A 12,043-nucleotide genomic window follows, 5' to 3' on the forward strand; every position below is an offset into this window, starting at 1 on the left:
AAGGAGACATGGTGACTAGACGTAATGTGTGTCCTGGATGAGGTTTTGGAACAGAAAAAGGACATGAGGGAAAAACTAAGGAACTTAGAATAAAGTCTGGTTTAGTTCATAATAACATACCAATGTTGGTTCATTGGGTGCGACAAATGTACCATGGTAATGTGTGGTGTTGACGGTAGGGGAAACTGTATTATCTTTGCAACTTTTTTGTGAATCTAAAACTATTCCAAAATTTTTTAATTATTTTAAAAAAGAATTAGTAATAGATTTTCATGCAAATATATACTTGAATCAGAATTTCTGTAGTGTAGTAAATAAAAGAGACAAGTAAACACCAAGGGGAGCATCAGTTCCATTTGCTGGAGGCCATCGTACTTCGGCATAGTGGGTGGCCATACAGCATGGTGGACAGAGTGTAAGAACACTAGATTCATACAGCTGTGTTCAAAATCCAGCTCTGCCACTTACTGACTGTCTAATTTTGAGCCAGTTACTTCATCACTCTGTACCTCAGTTCCTTTATCTGTTACCTGTGGATGATAAATCAGAATACCCACTTTCTAGGGTTATTCTGAAGACTGAATAAGACAATGGTTAAAGCACTTGGTATAGTGCCTCATGTACGATAATTGTGCACTAATGCTGGTTGCAATTGTTGCATTGCATTTCTTATTATTATTTGAAAAGACTTTAAAAACCAGTAACCTCTGGACAGGAGCAAACCAATTTTGACTGAAGTCAGAAGCAACCTCCTTCCAGCTGATGAACATTTTAGATCTGTCTCCATTCACGCAGCATTCCAGATATTCCCCAGACCATTGGAAGAACCACGACTGAGCAGTGCTCTGGGAAAGCCCTGATCTAGACCCACGTGTCTGACAGAGCCAGCAGCCAGAATGTACCCTGACGTGTTCATCCCCGAGAATGAGTAAGTACTTTTCTCCACTTCCTCAGGAAATATGAACATGACTGAGATACTTGTTTTGCTTGGGTTTGTTCTTTTTTTTTTTTTTTGTCTTTTTTTTTTTTGTCTTTTTTTTTTTTTTCATTTTTATAAAGCTGGAAACAGGGAGAGACAGTCAGACAGACTCCCGCATGCGCCCGACCGGGATCCACCTGGCACGCCCACCAGGGGCGATGCTCTGCCCACCAGGGGGTGATGTTCTGCCCATCCTGGGTGTCGCCATGTTGTGACCAGAGCCACTCTAGCGCCTGAGGCAGAGGCCACAGAGCCATCCCCAGCGCCCGGGCCATCTTTGCTCCAATGGAGCCTCGGCTGCTCCAATGGAGCCTCGGCTGCGGGAGGGGAAGAGAGAGACAGAGAGGAAGGCGCGGCGGAGGGGTAGAGAAGCAAATGGGCGCTTCTCCTGTGTGCCCTGGCCGGGAATCGAACCCGGGTCCTCCGCACGCTAGGCTGACGCTCTACTGCTGAGCCAACCGGCCAGGGCTGGGTTTGTTCTTTATTTAAAATTTTTATTAATTTTAATTTATTGTATTAATATGGATTCAAGTGTCCCACTCAATATAACACCCTCCCCCATGTCTCCCATTACACCCCCTTTGTCACCCTCCCCCAACTCCCTTCCCACTTCCCTCTGGGATTTGCTGTCCTGTGTTATCTGTATCTATGTGTTACGTATATATAATTCCACTAATCCTTTCATCTTCTATTATCTCATCCCCTCATCCCCCTTTCCTCTGACAGTTGTCCCTCTGGTCCCTGTGATCCTGCCTCTGCCTCTATTCTGTTCCTGAGTTCACTTTGTTGATTAGATTACACATATAAGTGAAATCATATGATATTTGTCTTTCTCTGCCTGCCTTATTTCTCTTAGCATAATAATCTCCAGGTCCATCCATGCATTGCAAAAGGTAAGATTTCCTTCTTTTTCACGGCCGTGTGCTTGTCTCTGTTCTGATAGAATATCTGGTTACTTGAAACAACTCCAGCATTTTCTAGGCAACAACAACAAAAAAATACATTTGGGCTTGACCTGTGGTAGTGCAGTGGATAGAGCATCGACCTGGAACATTGAGGTCACCAGTTCAAAACCCTGGGCTTGCCCAGTCAGGGCACATACAGGATGCAACTACTATGAGTTGATGCTTCCCTCTTTTTCCTCCACTTTCTCTCTCTCTCTCTCTCTCTCTCTCTCTCTCTCTCTCTCTCTTCCCCCCCCCCCGAAAAAAATCAATAAATAAAATCTTTTTAAAAATACATTTGGGATAGTGTGTTTATGGTAATGAATACACCAAACCCAAAGCCCTGTAGTGTTCCCATCCTGATGTAATGGTTTTTTCATTATGGCTCATCAAACCTGGAGACAACACTGAAAACTGAGGCACACAGTTAAATATCCTGGCTGGCAAGTGTGTCTATCTTTTTTATTCTTGAAATCTGGGTTCCTTGAAACCTCTAACTTCTATTCTTCTCCCACTCACAAACACCATTTTATTGAATTAATTTTCTATGTAAGTGTTTTAGCAGCCCAACTCTCTCAGACAGCTTAAGTACTTCACAAAAACAGATTATCTTTTAAAGTATTGTTTCTGAGGCCCTGGCTGGTTGGCTCAGTGCTAAAGCGTTAGCCTGGTGTGTAGATGTCCTGGGTTCAGTTCCCAGCCAGGTAACACAGGAGAAGTGCCCATCTGCTTCTCTACCCTTCCCCCTCTCCTTTCTTTCTTTCTCTTTCTTCCCCTCCCACAGCCAAGGCTTCATTGAAGCAAAGTTGGCCTGAGTGCTGAGGATGGCTCCATGGCCTCTGCCTCAGGCCCTGAAATGGCTCCAGTTGCAACAAAGCAGTGTCCCAGATGGGTCGAGCATCGCTTCCTAGTGGGCATGCTGGGTATATCCCGGTCAGGCGCATGTGGGAGTCTGTCACTCTGCCTCCCCGCTTCTCACTTCAGAAAAATACAAAAATAAATAAATGAAGTGTTGTTTCTGTCTGAAATTTACCAAGACAAAGTGGTTCATAGGAATCAACTTTATTTATGAGTTATTATATTCTTGTGATATGGAAGTTTTCATGTTAATCATCTTATCCATTCTATATATCCTAATCTTCCCCTCCCACTCAAAGAATAGTCATCTAGCTTTTCCTTCAAACTTATTCTCATTTCTTCTCTCAGCATGTCTTTTACTATTGCCATTAATAACTATTTCTTGTAGCATATCTAGAAAGTATTTATACAGGGTTGATATGCTGAGCAAACCATATTTCCTCACTGTAGAGAAAAAGAAACCACAATTGGTCATCTACGTGACTCACCCAGGCTTCTACCACCACACCCAAACGACATGGTTTTACAAGTACTTTGGTTAGATTTAACCAAGAAAAAAAAAGTCATTATGCAGAGCAACATTTTGTATGTCAACATCCTTCTTGTTTTAGATCCCTTCATATTACATGAATAATGGTGTTGGATTTATTTGTATTTTTGCTTTTTCCCTATATTTCTGTTGTTTCAGGCTCAGACTGTCATATGAAGACAATGTGCCCTTTCCAAGAGGCTCTTCAGTGGACTACACACCCATCCTGTGTCCACATTTCTTTTTGTTGAGAAAAAGTATCTCTTCGATTATAATACTCAAGGCCATTTGGGACACTTGCATAATCTTGTTATTTTTAATGCAGAGAGTCACTAATCTTTGGAGAGGAGAGAGTTGAGAGCACGCACCATGACCGTTCGGAGTATCCTCCCGGCATGTTCTAGTTCCTCCTTCTCTGGAGTAGTTTTCTAGAGCCCATTCTGTCCTCATCACTCTGCCCTCTTTCTCCCAACCCACAGTTAATGGGACCGAGGGGAGCCCTGCCTTGAACTGACCCACACAGGTTTGCTGTCCTCATTGGGAAGTGGGGACTGGATTAAGGAGACAGAGAGGAACTTTTGATTATTGAATTTTAGAGTGGAGGGGGAGAGGGGACGGAGAAAAGTGGGAAGCATCAACTCACTCTGGCTGCTTCCTGTATATATCTCGACCTGGCAAGCCCAGAGTTTTGAACCAGTGACCTTAGCGTTCCAGGCTGACACGTTATCCAGTGCGCCACCACAGGTCAGGTAGAAAGAAACTTTCTAAATGGCAACAACTATAATGAGCATATGGATTTGGGATTCACTGTGGGAAGTGACACCCCAGCAGCCAGCCTACAGAGAAAGTTTCCTGAGGCAAGCAGAGAGCTAGATGCAGACAGGAGGGTGAGCGCCCGTGCAGTCTCCAGCCCTGAGCTCCAGGCGGAAGTGAGGCCCAGTCGTAATTCCACTCCTTAGTTCCAGGAGGTCCATATTTCCTGGGAGCTAACCTTCCCTCTTATTTGTTTGAACTTACACAGTTGAATTTTTCTGTTACTTAACAAAAAAGGATCTCAACAAACTCAGAGCATAACTAGAAAAATCTCTCCTCTCACTACTGCATATCACATTTATGATTCTCTTTATGGGGAAAAACTGTGGGCTACCACTCAAACCCCTTCTTTCCTGTGTGGTTCTCAGAGAAGATAAAGAAAATTTCCCATCAACCCTCCCTTTGCCTGGGCCCGTCCTCTCAGCCTCACTCACCCTTCTCCGCAGGAAGCCAGCTGTCTTCCCACTGGGCCGGCTCCCCACTGGAGAGAGCACTGGGGGCCGGCTCCCCGCTGGCCGTGAGTGAGCATGAGTGTCTCCTTTCCACTCCCTGCAGTTCTCCACGTTGCACTGTGTGCAGGGTCCCATCTCCTGATTATCTAAATCCTGCATATTGCTCTGAGTCCAGCATAAGCCCACCTACCATGAGACCTGGCCAATCACTCACCTCACATTTTTCTCCTCCTTTTCTGATCCGTTCAAACATTTCTAATGCATGTTTATTGACACCAAAAAATATTCAGGATCCTATATTAGGTGAAGAATGCATTTACAAAATAGCATGTATACTATAGAGCTAAAGATTAAAGTGACGCATCAATAACCTAACTGCAGACTGAAATTCTGGGGTAATTTTATTTCGGTTTTATTTTTCCTGTTTATGCTTTCTCTTTTCTACAATAAACGCATAATGTACAATAAAAATAACAAAAGGAAAATTCCAAGCTTCTTGACCTGGCTTTTAAGAACTTCTGTAATTTTGACTCCTTCCAGAATTTAGCACAAACCTATATGGTCTTAAATTGTTCTCACTTATTTCGGTGAGCTTCCACCTCCAAAGGTATTGCAATACGCTTGAAGAGTCATTGTATTTTCTTGTTCTTTCTCACTCTTCATCTTTCTGTTCCCATAATTCTGATATGACTGTTTTTAATTGATTAACTTATCTTGATAATATAGGAGTAGTCAAGTAGAAGTTTCTACTCTGTATAAGTGTGTGAGCTCCTTCTGAAAGATGCAGTAGTCAGCCTTTCATTATTGGAGTCTCTGTGACCACCATTACTGTCACCAACCTCTTTCTTTTTCTGGGATACTTCAAGTGTCATATAATGTTTTGCATCATTTTAATATAAGCAATATAATCACATGTCCAAATAATGCATGTCCAGTGTGAGTCTTAAATACACAAATGGTGCATACTCATTCCTTGAGTAGGTTTGGCCAAATGCTGCACATAAGTAGACTCGATGACACAGGGCGTTCAATTGTAGGCTTCCCAGAGGAGTCACCCAAACATATATTTTCCACCTGTTGGCAAGTCATGGCTATCTGTACTTGTAGCTAAATTTATAATTAGGGACTATGGGTTATTCACTTCACTTTTCTGCTTTATGTCCTTCCCCAAGGTTTTAATTGAGCAACATTTAATGCTTTGGCTAAAATGATATTGAATCAATTATCTTTGCTTTAAAATATCCTTGTGACCCATTTGCTTTGATTATCAAACACAGCAAAGGCAAACGGAGTTAGAAGAGAACCTTAGGGTTGTCTAGAACTTGCCTGACTTGACTCACGTGCCCTCTCAGGACCACTCCTGATGGGGTTTCCTTGTCCCTGGCCTCTGCCTAGGTCACTGCTGCAGGTAGGATTGTGTCCTGGCGAAGGGCCTGGGCTTTGGATTCAGTTAAATGGAGGTCTGCATCTAGCTCTGATATTTAGCTGTGAACTCTTAGGCAATTTACTAAATTCCTCTGAGACTCAGCATCTTTGTAAATAAGCCTATTAGTCCATGCTTTACAGGCTTTTTAAAAAGCATGTCACAGGGAGCTATGGATTCAATGCACAGACTGAATATGTGTCTTCATCTCTTCTCCCTGTTGAAATCCTATTAAAAGGAGGATCAATGAATTTAAAACATACACGAAAGTTATAAATCTGCAAGAATAAAGAGACAATTACAGGCATGAGATACCGACATATTCTTGGAAAATGGCAAGTGAGAGTAGAGTAGTGGAAACTGACTTTTTCAGAATGGGAAAGTGACTCGCTGAGAGCCTGCAGTTGGCCGCTGCTGAAGGGAGCCAGGTTCAACGCCAGTTTGAAGGTGGAGGTGAGGCCCAGGCTGACTAGAGGGAGAAGGGCAAAAACATATAGATTGTACTAGTTAGTAATTCAGGCCCTTTTTTCCATTCCACATAACAAAGTAACATCCCTATCCAACCTCAAATGGGATGGGAGACTCAGGAAGAAAGGGACAGTGGAGAGAGGATAAGAAATGAGAGGATTAATGCCGGACATGAAACGGAGGAAAAGTTGTAATCAAATAATGCCTTTCTAAAAAAAACCCACTAAAACTAACCGGTAGTAGTTTTCTCTTCCTCTCCCTCTCCCACCCCCAGGCATGTGAGTGGCCCTGTCCCTAGTCTGAATGTCTCAGAGGCCGGAGGGACATCCACTGCAGAGTGTTGCGAAAGAGCCTGAGTCCTCACCCACTACAGAAACACCGCAACTAGACAGTGCTTGGCTGTGCAGGAGCCTCGGACCCAGCAAACTTTTCTTTGATTTCAATAGTTGGGGTGAGAATTGAATCAGCAGCATCATTTCCTTAAAACCACATTTATTTCTATCCTATTTGGGTCTGTATTCATTCATGAAAAAACTTTTTGGAATATTCTCAGAAATAGATTGCCTACCTACATTGTCATCCAAGCTCAATTCTGAGATAGCATAATAGAAAAACTCACAATACGTTGATTGGTCAATGAATACTTCAATGTCAATATCAGAAATAATTTTCAAACATAACTCTACTTTGCTATGATCTCTTGGAAAAAAAACTTTCCTAACACTTCTCCCTCTCCATCTTTAAAGGTATGATATACCTACTTTTAAAACAGTAAAAACCGTTTTGAATAATCTTTTATCTTCCCCCCACCTATCCATGCACACATATATTATACACATATGCATGCACACTGGGCAATTAGGTAGATATAGGAGATCGGTAGATAAATTATATATATTGAAAGTTCATTTTCATTGGTATGTAAAGACACATGCACCCCCATGTTCATCGCAGCATTGTTCACGGTGGCCAAGACATGGAAACAACCAAAATGCCCTTCAATAAAGGATTGGATAAAGGAGATGTGGTACATATATACAATGGAATACTACTCAGCCATAAGAAATGATGACACAGTATCATTTACGACATGGATGGAGCTTGATAACATTATACTGAGTGAAACAAGTAAGTCAGAAAAAACTAAGAACTGTATGATTCCATACATAGGTGGGGCACAAAATTGAGACTCATGGACATAGATAAGAGTGCAGTGGTTACCAGGGGGAGGGGAAGGGAGGAGAGGGAGGGGGAGGGGGCGTAAAAAGAAACAAATATAAGGTGACAGAAGACGATTTGACTTCAGGTGATGGGTATACAACATAATCAATTGTCCAAATAATGTGGAGATGTTTTCTCTAAATCTATGTACTCTAGTCAACCAATGTCACCCTGTTAAATTTATCTAAATAAAAATGAATAAAATTTTAAAAAAAGAAAGTTTATCTTAGCAGCTGGGAAGAACAGAACTGAACAAACTGCATAAATTAATAACTGTAAAGACAATTTTGAGGAGAATAAGTGTTGGAGAATTGTTCAATTATTAAATTGAATATCAAATTCCAAGTCATAATTTATGATTTCCAGATGCAAAGAGAAAACTATTAATATATTTACTTCCAGAAGCATTACATGAGTCAAGATAGGAGAGGCTATGCCGTGCTTACTGAAAATCAGGAGCTTCAGTGGCACATCCTGGGAAAGCACAGCTCCTTCTCATGCAGAATCCACAGCAGGGCCAGCGGCTCCCGGGCAGCTTGCTGCCAAGTGATCTGGGCTGTTTCCCTCTCACACGGTCATCATTCTAACCTGAGGCATGCCGCAGAGCAAGGGAGATTGTTTGGAAAATGCATACACACTCCTGAATGCTTCAACCTGGAAGTTAGCCACATCAGTTGCACTTCCAGTCCAGTGGTCAGAACTTACATAGCTATGGGAAAGATAAGACTTGGCTTAACAGGTTCTCTGTATTGAGTGTGATTCCCAGAACCAGGGCATAGGGCTAGTTTAACCTATTGATATAATGAATTTCTGGCTCTGTGTCAATGTGAACAAATATCCCTCTGTCTCTTTCTCTCTCTTTTACATATTACATATACACTCACACACATACATACATATATATGTACATATTCACAATGCAGAAACACAGAATAAATATTCTATAAACTGTAACTGTTTCATTTATTAGCACTTGTTGAAGTTATCCTTTCCTTCACAGATTTTATCATTTAAAGGAAAGTAACATACAAATACACTAATTTAAGTGCTGAAACTTCAACAAACAGAGGGAAATAAATAGGTTTGTGAAAACAGGAGTGACTGTAAACTTGACATCACAGAGCATTCACAGGTTTTGCTGAGACACCATCCTGAAAGGTTGGACTGCAAAACCAGTGAGGAAGTGAAACTTCAGACATGTTCTGCAGGTGGGTTTTGAAAGAGGGACAGGAGAAGCAACTTGAATAGAGGATCCAAACCCTCATGAGAAATATAACCTAAAAGGTAGATTAGTCCACTCAGAGAGAAGGAATATTATAGCCTTTCTTCCTAGGAGTGTTGGGGAAACACAACCCAAGTGAAAAATGTAGTTACTCTTTCTAGACAAAATGCCTAAATCAGGTTTCAAATTCACAAGGGGCATTTCTTAGTATAGGGAAAAAATGGAGGAGGTCTGAGCTCATTTTGAACTGGAGTCTTTTATGCTTATGTCCAAGTATTCCCTATCCTGAGTGTAATAGTTTGCTAGGGCTGCCATAATAACAGATTAGGGCTGGCTTAGGACAATAAATTTATTCTGTCACGGTTCTGGAAGCTCCAAGTCTAGAGGCAGTGTCGGCCAGGCCAGGCCCTTCTGTAGGTGCCAGGGGACAGTCTGGTCCCATCGCTCTTCCACTTCTGATGGTTCCTCGGCTTCCGGCAGCTGACGTCCATCTGCACCTGGTGTTCTCCCTGTGCGTACAGCTCGGTCCCAACATCTCCTTTTTATAAGGACACCTATAGTACTGAACCAGGACCCACTCTAAGGACCTCATTATTAAGTTGGTTGTCTCTGTAAAACCCTGTCTTCAAATAAGGTGCCGGTTTAAGACTCCAACTAATCTTTCTTGAAGGGACACAGTGAAATCCATAACACTAAGAAAAAGGAAAGTGATCTAATCATAAAAGTGGTAAAAAGTGATACTGGCTAGGCAGATTGATACATCTTGGAAAATAATCCAAAATTCATATAAGTAAAAAAATCCAATTAAAGCAAAAACAGTTTTACAAAGCAAAGAAACTTCTTTGCAAGAAAGTTGTTTTCACCCTGGAACTGTGTTATGTTGGTGTGAATAACAAGCCACCCTCAGTGTATGATCTTGTATAATCAATGCCTTTGGAGTTTGAACTGGATCTAATAAACAAATACAATGAAACTAAGAGTGTGCCGTTGACCCTGCAGATCTGGAGAACGAAACTGTTGTTTTTTCTTCACTGTTCTGTATGTCACCCAACCATCTCTATCACAAACATGACAATTGTCCCCAGGAAAAAACTAAGCCACTCATAGAAACAAAAAAGTCTTGTCTCAAAATTATTTCAGAAGACTATGAATGGACAGTATGTTCATTGAAACTTTTTTCTTTTTCTGGTTCACAGCGAGAGGCTGGGTATCAGTTCAGCTTTCCCTTCACTTCCTATAATACTGATAAGTGATTTCTAGAAGCACAGTTTGCTTCAACAAAGCAAAGCTGGAAATTCTGGGAATTTTAAGTGATAAAGTTTAACCTATCAGATATACATACATTTGGAATACATTTCTTTATTGGTTATCCAGAATTACAATTGATAAAAATACTGTGCACTTTTTTAATAAGTTGAAAATAAAGAGGAATAGACAATGAAAGTTATCTTCCTCTCCCTTGCCATCCCCAGCCTCCCAAGGTCCTCCCTAAAATAATCACTACTTAAAATTTTTATGTCTCATTCCAGAAATTGCCAGAACAAGCAATATGTACTATGTGGTTATGTAGAGAATTTACAAAATGTATACTCCTTTTTTATTTTTATTTAATACTAGAATGCTATATATATCCTCCACACTGCCTTTTTTAGTTAACATACATCTGTGAGCGTCCACATCAGTTTCTAGAATTCTATCGTTAAGTGGTGGTGTCATATTGTATGGTTGTTTCACACTGCATTTAATTGTTCCCTACTGGTGGCTATTTAGCTGGTTGCCAGTTTTTTACTATTTTAAACAGTGTTGTAATGAACAGTTTTGTATGGCTTTCTGTATGTACAGACGCAAGTGTATTGGTTGGAGAAATTCCCCAAAGTGGAATCACTAGAGAAAAGACACATTCAATTACATTTTCAACAGATATTTGTCAAATTGCTAACAAAATTTTTGCATCCATTTATATTCCAATCAACAATGTGAAATAGTACCTATTTCTCTACATTATTGCCAGCTCTGTGTTTTGTTAGTCTCTTTTTGTCTTTCCCCATCTAATAGGACAAAAATGGTATTTGAATGCAGTTTTAATAAGTGTTTGTCTTGTTTTGAATCAGAGTGGAGTGTCTTTTCACATGTTAATGATCCACTTACTTTCCTTTTTCTGTAAGTTCTCTGGTTAGGTCCTTTGCAATGTGATGTTTCTATTGAATTGTTGGTTCTATTACTGGGGAATAGTAATTTTTATGTTGTCTTTATTTATATACTTATTTTCTTTTTATTATTATTAATTTTATTTATTTTGTTAACATAGATTCAACTGTCCCACTCAATATAACACTCTCACCCCTCAACTATGTGTCTCCCATTACACCCCCTTTGTCCCCCTCCCCCTGACTCCCTCCCCCCTTTCCCTCTGGGATTTGCTGTCCTATTATCTGTATATGTATATATAATTTATGTATATATAATTATGTGTTATGTATATATAATTTCACTAATCCCTTCACCTTCTCTGATCCCATCCCCTCATCCCCCTTTCCTCTGACTGCTGTCCCTCTGGTCCCTATGACCCCACCTCTGCCTCTATTCAGTTCCTCAGTTCACCTTCTTCGTCAGACTCCACATATAAGTGAGATCATATGATATTTTTCTTTCTCTGCCTGATTTGTTTCATTTAGCATAATAATCTCCAGGTTCATCCATGCCATTGCAAAAGGTAAGATTCCCTTATTTTTCGTGGCTGCATAGTATTCTATTGTGTATATGTACCACCGCTTTTTTATCCACTCATCCACTGATGGACACTTGGGCTGTTTCCAGATCTTGGCTATTGTAAACAATGCTGCAATAAACATGGAGGTGGATATCTTCTTTTGAATCAGTGTTTTGGATTCTTAGGATATATTCCTAAAAGTGTGATAGCTAGGTCAAAAGGCAATTCCATTTTTTATTTTTTGAAGAAATTCCATATTGTTTTTCCACAAGTCTGCATTCCCACCAGCAGTGCAGGAGAGTTCCCTTTTCTTCACACTCTTGCCAGCATTTATTGTGTGTTGATTTGTTAATGAGCGCCATTTTGACAGGTGTGAAGTGGTATCTCATTGTAGTTTTAATTTCCATTTCTCTGATAATTAGTG

The sequence above is a fragment of the Saccopteryx leptura genome, chromosome 4, assembly GCF_036850995.1.
Source record: "Saccopteryx leptura isolate mSacLep1 chromosome 4, mSacLep1_pri_phased_curated, whole genome shotgun sequence".
In the NCBI taxonomy this organism is placed as follows: domain Eukaryota; kingdom Metazoa; phylum Chordata; class Mammalia; order Chiroptera; family Emballonuridae; genus Saccopteryx; species Saccopteryx leptura.